The sequence below is a fragment of the Coregonus lavaretus genome, assembly GCF_964263955.1.
Source record: "Coregonus lavaretus genome assembly, chromosome: 20".
NCBI classification, from domain to species: Eukaryota; Metazoa; Chordata; class Actinopteri; order Salmoniformes; family Salmonidae; genus Coregonus; species Coregonus lavaretus.
The window spans coordinates 29,473,204-29,483,272 of record NC_140007.1 but is presented as its reverse complement, the minus strand read 5'-3'; the positions used below and the strand labels follow the sequence as shown (position 1 = coordinate 29,483,272).

Here is a 10,069-nt window from a genome sequence, read left to right as displayed (position 1 = left end):
GATTGAACTTGAATGAGATAATGTCTTAGTCAGAAGATTTGTAAACGTTTCACATATAGCACAGAACATAATGTCAGTCTACCAATATTGGTAGAAATGCAACATTGATTTCAATACAGGCACATTTTGCTTGATGAAGAAATGAATGATAATAAGATTAAAATGTATTGCAGCAAATACTCACTAAGAAGTGTATATCCTAGGAAGAAAAATAAATTTGGTTTTTAACTTGTCCATTTCCTAAATTATGATTGATTTGTTGTACACTTATTAGGATTTGCATCCATTTCGTGTTTAAGAGATATTCAGGACATTTTTTTCAATTATGTGAATGTTTATATTGCCAGGAATATAAGGAAACTGCTGTGGGATTTTTTTTTGTAAATGTATGAAATTGTTTAAACACTGGAATGACGTCCATAAATTGAAAATGGTTTAGTTGGTAACCAATGTTTTTATATTTACTAACAATTATATTTAGGGTTTTCAAATGATTGATTGTAGTTATAACTATAAGCTGTACTGTTAATGTATATTTCTACTGTTTAACAACTGTAGCAAAGCACTCAAATATGCCTTTGATAATAACTATCTACTGTACATTACACAACTGTATTCTGTGGAACTATGCAATGATTACAGTCGTGCCTGTTTTACCCAGAATACATTAGACACATTAGGCTGGTCATCTATTATGTTGTAATGATTAGTAAGAAGCGCCTAGCAGAATGATTTACATTGACGTGAAGTGCCTTACTGTTAGTTTTTTGTTTTCCACAGATCTAGGAGGACTACTAGACACTGGTATGTTGTTGTTGTTGTTTCTGGTGTTTGGTGTTTCACATATGAAGTGTTGAGCTGCAAGGCCCCTAAGGGAAGCAGTAGGGAAGGGCCTTTTGTCAGACAGAGTAGAAGACCATGTTATGGGCCTCCAAATGTCTCTCTAGGTCATCCATTTTGTTTGGGATGTTTTTGATGCTAGAGTTCTGTTTTGAGGTCAGAATTCCACTCGGAGGGCAATAATCAAAACATTGTTTTACGGAATTCTCAGCTTATTTTTTAAGACCAATTCTTTTTCTGAATGTAACGTAACTCACAGTGTTGACTGCCAAAATGTGTTGCCAAAATCAAAGTGAAGTCTAAAATATGCAAAGAAGGAATTAACATTGTTGTTTTTTGATGTTGTACCTTTGTGTACGGATGTTTCTTCTTTATTTATAGAGCAATAATTTAAGAATAATGGCAATCAGACTGCACGTAAAGCTAAGCACAAAGAAGTCAATACACTTATAGGGGCATTCTCTGTAGTACCATACCACTGCAGAATGGCCCTCATGGTCAAACTGAACCCAGGTCTGTCTGGTAATATTTAGACACAGGCCTGTCATTCACTCACTGCCCTTTGACTGAACACAGATCAGCATATAATTTCCATAGACAATGTCACCCACTTGTGTTGATGACACCATTATGCACTAAGATTGGTGTTTTCAACCATAGAACTTAAATGCATAGAACTAACATTTCCATTTAAAGCAATGGTGACAGTTGATTGATGGTCATTATTTGTAAATAAACATGTTGATTGGTCCACTTGTTACCATGGCACAGTTTGGGTATACCACTAACATTTCAAAGAGCCATGTTTGTTCACACATTGAACACCCCTGGCTGTCAGTTCTATTAATTGTATTTACATGGTTCAGATAGACGCTTCTGCCTCTGCTGAGATTGCCACTGTAATCTGATAATGATTCTGTTGCCAGGGGAGATGGAGGTAGTGATGTTAATACACTGTTTAGGGATGGATCAATGATGTCAAGCCCATTCATTGGAACTGAGTGTGAAAAATATATTGTGACAAACATTAAAGTAAATGAAATATTTGTACCTGTGTCATTGCAGGAGTATTTTTCTTTCTAAGATTTCCTTTTATCAAAGTATTTCACTAATTGTCTCTGAACACTAATGATGGGAAAATAATACGCTATACATTTAGGTTAATGAGAATAGATGATGTATAGAATAGACTATCACCAGCCGTCAAGAAGAACCAAGTTCATCACACCAGCTCTTGAAAGCCTGACACAGAATATCATCACTGATGTCATGCAAGATTTCTGTAGAGATGAGACAGTACAGTAAATGTGCTTGTGTAGCGGACGTAACATTGCTTGCTTAGCGAGAACCACTTCCTCCTAATTCGTCTCACACCGAGGCTCGAACACAGGACCTCTGCCTTGCTAGCACATGTACAGTAACTGCCCTCCCGAAGTGTATTACCAGTCGCGCCACAGAGAAAGCTAGCTATTTGGTGACACAAGTGGGGACACTTCAGGCTGAAGAGTGAGTTTCACAAATCCCCATGTGCTACATTCACCCCTCAAACTTACTCCACAGCGACTCCAGCGTTGAGCTGAGCGCAACTGCAGATCCAGGTCACGGCACCATCTGTAACAGATGTCACGTTGATTGCTTAGCGAGTACCACTTCCTCCTGATTCAAGCTGGAACCCAGGACCTCTGCCTTGCTAGCACACTTGACCGTCCTCCCGAAGCGTCTTACCAGTCTGCCATGCGAAAAGCTAGCTATTCTGCAACAAAGTAGGGACACTTCAGGCTGAGGAGTGAGTTTCACACATCCTCTTGTTTTGGGAATTCCAAAACTCATACTGTATGGTCATGTCTAGGAATGTTCTGATTTAAAAAGGCAGTCTGATGGTGTTCTTAAAGCGGCAATCAGCAGTTGAAACAATAACAAAGTGGGTTCCCCACCCCTATTTCGGTAAAAAGCTGAGGGATGGGGTGGAAGAAATGTAACCACTCTCAAATTCATAGACGGAGCTATGGATGCAAGGACAGACCATCCATGATATTAAAAGTATTGTTTTAACCATGTTTTGAGGCTGTTTGTTTATATTTACTTTCTTTACTAGCATAGGAGTAAAACAAGCTTATATTTTGGGTTCTGATGGAGTACGACAGTTGAATTTAGCTCATGAGGCATTTATAAGTTATATTCCTCAATAATCAATAGGTACATATCATTAATTTATACAGTGCCTTCGGAAAGTATTCACACCCCTTGACTTTTTCCACATTTTGTTACGTTACAGCCTTATTTTAAAATGGTTGAAATAAAACATTTTCCTCAATCTACACACAATAACCCATAATGACAATGTGAAAACAGGTTTTTAGAAAAACAAAAATATCTTATTTACATACGTATTCAGACCCTTTGCTATGAGACTTGAAATTGAGCTCAGGTGCATCCTGTTTCCATTGATCATCCTTGAGATGTTTCTACAACTTGATTGGAGTCCACCTGTGGTATATACAATTGATTGGACATGATTTGGAAAGGCACACACCTGTCTATATAAGGTTCCACAGTTGACAGTGCATGTCAGAGCAAAAACCAAGCCATGAGGTCAAAGGAATTGTCCGTAGAGCTCCGAGACAGGATTGTGTCGAGCCACAAATCTGGGGAAGGGTACCAAAATATTTCTGCAGCACTGAAGGGCCCCAAGAACACAGTGGCCTCCATCATTCTTAAATGGAAGAAGTTTGGAACCACCAAGACTCTTCCTAGAGCTGGCTGCCTGGCCAAACTGAGCAATCGGAGGAGAAGGGCCTTAGTTAGGGAGGTGACCAAGAACTCGATGGTCACTCTGACAGAGCTCTAGAGTTCCTCTGTGGAGATGGGAGAACCTTCCAGAAGGACAACCATCTCTGCAGCACTCCACCAATCAGGCCTTTTTGGTAGAGTGGCCAGACGGAAGCCACTCCTCAGTAAAAGGCACATGACAGCCCGCTTGGAGTTTGCCAAAAGGCACCTAAAGACTCTCAGACCATGAGAAACACGATTCTCTGGTCTGATGAAACCAAGATTGAACTCTTTGGCCTGAATGCCAAGCGTCACGTCTGGAGGAAACCTGGCACCATCCCTACGGTGAAGCATGGTGCTGGCAGCATCATGCTGTGGGGATGTTTTTCAGCGGCAGGGACAGGGAGACTAGTCAGGATCGAGGGAAAGATGAACGGAGCAAAGTACAGAGAGATCTTTGATGAAAACCTGCTCCAGAGCACTCAAGACCTCAGACTGGGGCGAAGGTTCACCTTCCAACAGGACAACGACCCTAAGCACACAGTCAAGACAATGCAGGAGTAGCATTGGGACAAGTCTCTGAATGTCCTTGATTGGCCCACCCAGAGCCCGGACTTGAACCTGATCAAACATCTCTGGAGAGACCTGAAATTAGATGACAGAGCTTGAGAGGATCTGCAGAGAAAAATGGGAGAAACTCCCCAAATACAGGTGTGCCAAGCTTGTAGTGTCATAGCCAAGAAGACTCGAGGCTGTAATTGCTGCCAAAGGTGCTTCAACAAAGTACTGAGTAAAGGGTCTGAATACTTAGGTAAATGTGATATTTCCATTTTTTATTTTTAATACATCTGCCAACATTTCTAAAAACCTGTTTTTGCTTTGTCATTATGAGGTATTGTGTGTAAATTGATGAGGGAAAAACAACAATTTAATACAGTTTAGAATAAGGCTGTAAAGTAACAAAAAGTGAAGGGGTCTGAATACTTTCCGAATGCACTGTATGTCCAAAAATTGATGTAGCAACAGCAGACTGCCCTTTTGAAGGAAAGATGTCCAGACCTGCACAGCACAGTCCTGTGTGAAGAGGCATCCTCAGGGTGTTTAAGTTGTTCACTCAGAGACTTCTGCACCAGGGCCAGAGTGCAGCCCTGGTGCCACAAAGGCAGCTCCAGCCCCACCATGCAGCGGCTGATCCGGGCCTTCTCCTCTTCCGTCTGGAGCCCTTTCTGGCAGCCACGTACACCATGAAGGACATGTTGATGTTCACCGCCTCCCCGTGGAGCAGCACAGGCAGCACTTTCTGCAAAGGTAAAGTTATACTGTATGCATATTTGCCAAATTGTCTCTTTACTTGTCAAAAATATATCTCATCATTCACACCTTCCCTGATGCCTTATTCTCCATCCTTTCATATCCCCTCCATACACCTTTTTTATCATTCACTCTACTATTAACTCAGTGATAAACTTTTTACCATTTGTAGCTCAGGTCTGACTAGGTGGCCAAAGTCCACCAGTCTGTCCAGGTCATCCTCCCACAGGTTGGATGGTTTCTATGGCAATGCATGGGGACGTAGAGCCAGCATCCTCCAGGTCACAGCAGCCACTGGCCTTCTGGTCACAGGACTGAAAGCTGGAGTCCAGCAGGTCCCCGCCTACAGTCTCCAGGAGCTCAAACAGGCCCCTGTGTTTCATCAGGGCCATCTGGAACACAAAGGATGATGGACATAGCTGATTTATTAGCTCCATACAGGGTTTGGAAACACAATGTAAGTAAGACACTATCAACGGGGTGGTTTAGGCTTGTAAAAAGTGCTCAACTTTCTTCATTAACATTTGTTAATTTGTAATCGTGATTAGTAAAGAGTGTAATAGACATGTAATAGACAGCAAACAAATACAACCACCCCTTGCTGTTAAGGGATGGTTGTCCAAAACAACTGGGGTGTCCCGTTTTCCAGATAGGTCTCGAAATGCACAGATCAGTCTCAGTCGTTTTAGAAAGATGATACAGTGGGGGAAAAAAGTATTTAGTCAGCCACCAATTGTGCAAGTTCTCCCACTTAAAAAGATGAGAGAGGCCTGTAATTTTCATCATAGGTACACATCAAATCCTGAAAATCACATTGTAGGATTTTTGATGAATTTATTTGCAAATTATGGTGGAAAATAAGTATTTGGTCAATAACAAAAGTTTCTCAATACTTTGTTATATACCCTTTGTTGGCAATGACACAGGTCAAACGTTTTCTGTAAGTCTTCACAAGGTTTTCACACACTGTTGCTGGTATTTTGGCCCATTCCTCCATGCAGATCTCCTCTAGAGCAGTGATGTTTTGGGGCTGTCGCTGGGCAACACGGACTTTCAACTCCCTCCAAAGATTTTCTATGGGGTTGAGATCTGGAGACTGGCTAGGCCACTCCAGGACCTTGAAATGCTTCTTACGAAGCCACTCCTTCGTTGCCCGGGCGGTGTGTTTGGGATCATTGTCATGCTGAAAGACCCAGCCACGTTTCATCTTCAATGCCCTTGCTGATGGAAGGAGGTTTTCACTCAAAATCTCATGATACATGGCCCCATTCATTCTTTCCTTTACACGGATCAGTCGTCCTGGTCCCTTTGCAGAAAAACAGCCCCAAAGCATGATGTTTCCACCCCCATGCTTCACAGTAGGTATGGTGTTCTTTGGATGCAACTCAGCATTCTTTGTCCTCCAAACACGACGAGTTGAGTTTTTACCAAAAAGTTCTATTTTGGTTTCATCTGACCATATGACATTCTCCCAATCCTCTTCTGGATCATCCAAATGCACTCTAGCAAACTTCAGACGGGCCTGGACATGTACTGGCTTAAGCAGGGGGACACGTCTGGCACTGCAGGATTTGAGTCCCTGGCGGCGTAGTGTGTTACTGATGGTAGGCTTTGTTACTTTGGTCCCAGCTCTCTGCAGGTCATTCACTAGGTCCCCCCGTGTGGTTCTGGGATTTTTGCTCACCGTTCTTGTGATCATTTTGACCCCACGGGGTGAGATCTTGCGTGGAGCCCCAGATCGAGGGAGATTATCAGTGGTCTTGTATGTCTTCCATTTCCTAATAATTGCTCCCACAGTTGATTTCTTCAAACCAAGCTGCTTACCTATTGCAGATTCAGTCTTCCCAGCCTGGTGCAGGTCTACAATTTTGTTTCTGGTGTCCTTTGACAGCTCTTTGGTCTTGGCCATAGTGGAGTTTGGAGTGTGACTGTTTGAGGTTGTGGACAGGTGTCTTTTATACTGATAACAAGTTCAAACAGGTGCCATTAATACAGGTAACGAGTGGAGGACAGAGGAGCCTCTTAAAGAAGAAGTTACAGGTCTGTGAGAGCCAGAAATCTTGCTTGTTTGTAGGTGACCAAATACTTATTTTCCACCATAATTTGCAAATAAATTCATTAAAAATCCTACAATGTGATTTTCTCGATTTTCTTTTCTCAATTTGTCTGTCATATTTGACGTGTACCTATGATGAAAATTACAGGCCTCTCATCTTTTTAAGTGGGAGAACTTGCACAATTGGTGGCTGACTAAATACTTTTTTCCCCCACTGTATGTTCAGTTTGTATTGCTGTCACATATTCAACCCACATGCATACTGTGATGAGTACCTTGAACATTTCTGCCATCCCAATATAAACCTGCCAGCAAGGAACAGTTTGAATGAAAGTACGGTCTAAAAACGTTGCAACCGGGGGATATATAGTCCCCTGTAGCTCAGTTGGTAGAGCATGGCGCATGCAACGCCAGGGTTGTGGGTTCGTTTCCCACGGGGGGCCAGTATGAAAATGTATGCACTCACTAACTGTAAGTTGCTCTGGATAAGAGCGTCTGCTAAATGACTAAAATGTCAAATGTAATATAACTCCCCAGCTTGTTCTTTCCATTGGCAGAGTTGACTCCAGTTTTAGCCCCCACACTTGCATCAATGTAGAAGAGCAGGGTGGTTGGGACGTGGATATAGGGGGTTCGTCTCCGGTAGAGAGAAACAGCTAGGCCCACCACATCCAGACACACCCCTCCTCCAATAGCAATGAGGGGCTCAGAGCGCCTGTCTATGCCAAACTTGTGGACCTCCTCCAGAATCCTGGTCACGAGCTCCATGGACTTGGTCTCCTCTGTAGTGGGCAGTGGGAGGATCCTATAGAGAACATTTAATGGACCTGTTCTCCTCTGTGGGGGCAGTGGAAGGATCTTATACAGAATATTTCTGGCATCAAAGTACCTGGTGACCTGGGAGCCATAGAGCTGATTGACTGTCTCATCGATGACAATGAAGCCGTTGATGCACTGGGTGTTGCTTCTGAAGGCCTTGAGCTCCTCCTGGTCCTCTATATGGCCACACAGCAGTGTGTCGTTCACATCATCCAGCAGGTTGTGGCATTGGATCACTGTGTGTAAACCAAGTAATGGCTCTATGAAAAGGACTGCTGATCCACATTGAGTCAACAAAAATTTAACATCTTATAAGATTAAAATAGGCCCTCTTCTAAACTAACAAATATAGTTTAAATGAACACTAATCAAATGAATTAACTCATTTACGGTTTCCTAGGATTTGGAAACAGAAGTATACTGCCCTTCTTTTACACTGCTGTTTAGCAAGGTCATAATTTTGGCATGCTTATGACTAGATGTGATAAATCCTTCAATTTGTTCCACAAGAAAAATACATGTAAATGCTACTCACATTTTAGCAGCTGATAACCATCCCTCCTTCTGAGACTGTGCACCAGTCTGTCTGTTCCATGCCCCATTCACTTGCACCAGACTGAACTCTGTTTGTTGGCTCGTACCACTATCAGACTCGTCATGTCAGTGCACAACATTTACTGAATGGGATACAGTTGGCTCTGTCATTTTGGAAGGAAATCAATTGTATTATGTATTCCCATTAGCTGTTGCCAAGGCAACTACTACTCTTCTTGGAGTCCAGTAATATTAAGGCAATTTACATACAGTTAAAACATGCTCAATGGGTGACATGTCTGGTGAGTATGCAGGCCTTGGAAGAACTGGGACACTTTCAGCTTCCAGAAATTGTGTACAGATCCTTGCGACATGGGGCTGTGCATTATCATGCTGAAACATGAGGTGATGGTGGCCGATGAATAGCACATCAATGGACCTCAGGATCTCATCTCAGTATCTCTGTGCATTCAAATTGCAATCAATGAAATGCAATTGTGTTCGTTGTCCATACCTTATGCCTGCCCATACCATAACACCACCGCCACCATGTGGCATTCTGTTCACAACGTTGAAGTCAGCAAACCGCTCGCCCTGCAGTTGTGAGGCCGGTTGGACGTATTACCAAATTCTCTGAAACGACATTGGAGGTGGCAATTGGTGGACATTCCTACAGTCAGCATGCCAATTGCACGCTTCTTCAAAACTTGAGACGTCTGTGGCATTGTGTTGTGTGACAAAACTGCACATTTTAGAGTGGCCTTTCAATGTCCCCAGCACAAGGTGCACCAGTGTAATGATCATGCTTTTTAATCAGCTTCTTGATATGCCACACCTGTCAGGTGGATGGACTATCTTGGCAAAGGAGAAACGCTCACTAACAGGGATGTAAACAAATTTGTGCACACAATTTGAGAGAAATACGCTTTTTGTGAGTATGGAAAATTTCTGGGATCTTTTATTTCAGCTCATGAAACATGGGACCAACACTTTACATGTCGCATTTATATTTTTGTTCAGTGTTATTTGTATGGGGTATGGTGGCCGTTGGCTCAATTTACCCCAAGGCAAAACAATTTTTTTACAGAGTCTGGTGCTCTTTAATGTGTGGATAGGCCACTGGGAGTAAACGGATACCGGACTGCACTCTGGGCAAAGAGTGATGACAGACACAGAAGCTCAGTCTAGAAGTTTAATGATGAAACAGAGCATACATGTGCTATTTGGTCAAAAACGCACAAATATCCCTGCAAATGAAAACAGTCTGATGTCCACAAAAGCCAACCTTGCCATGGTGAATAATCCAATAATAATTGGTACAACACATGAAAGGAAACAAAGAGTTTACCAGAATCTCTAAATGAAAATATATATATTTTATATATATATATTATATATTATTATTATATATATATATTTTATATATAAATATTATATATTATTATTATTATATTATAAAATACTGGCAGATCAATAAAATGTCCTTGTAGATCTAATTAAATTCTAAATTAATATCTATGGGGCTTTTATACAATTTTGACTATAATGGTCCACACAGCTACAAGGAAGCACTTTCATTCTAGCTTTAGGACCTTATATTCTAGCTTAGAGATGTATAAAACAATCTTAAAACGTTCTACTTTGGTTTAGATACTGTACAAGCATCATGAAACCTAGAACACAAATTAATTTGCCTTTGTGTAAATCATATTTTTTTACCTAAATTGCTTACCACTTTTT

At 41.6% G+C, this 10,069-nt stretch overlaps 1 pseudogene across 1 annotated transcript; it reads right to left on the bottom strand.

Annotated features, from left to right (window-relative positions):
• Positions 1–1,290: 1,290 nt before the first annotated feature.
• Positions 1,291–8,500, bottom strand: LOC311148105 (2-epi-5-epi-valiolone synthase-like; annotated as a pseudogene). The gene is made up of 7 exons (XR_014615636.1): positions 8,331–8,500; positions 8,124–8,134; positions 7,499–8,031; positions 7,252–7,338; positions 5,084–5,312; positions 4,680–4,909; positions 1,291–2,162 (listed from the first exon to the last, which is right to left on the bottom strand). The product of XR_014615636.1 is annotated as a 2-epi-5-epi-valiolone synthase-like (transcript).
• Positions 8,501–10,069: the final 1,569 nt, after the last annotated feature.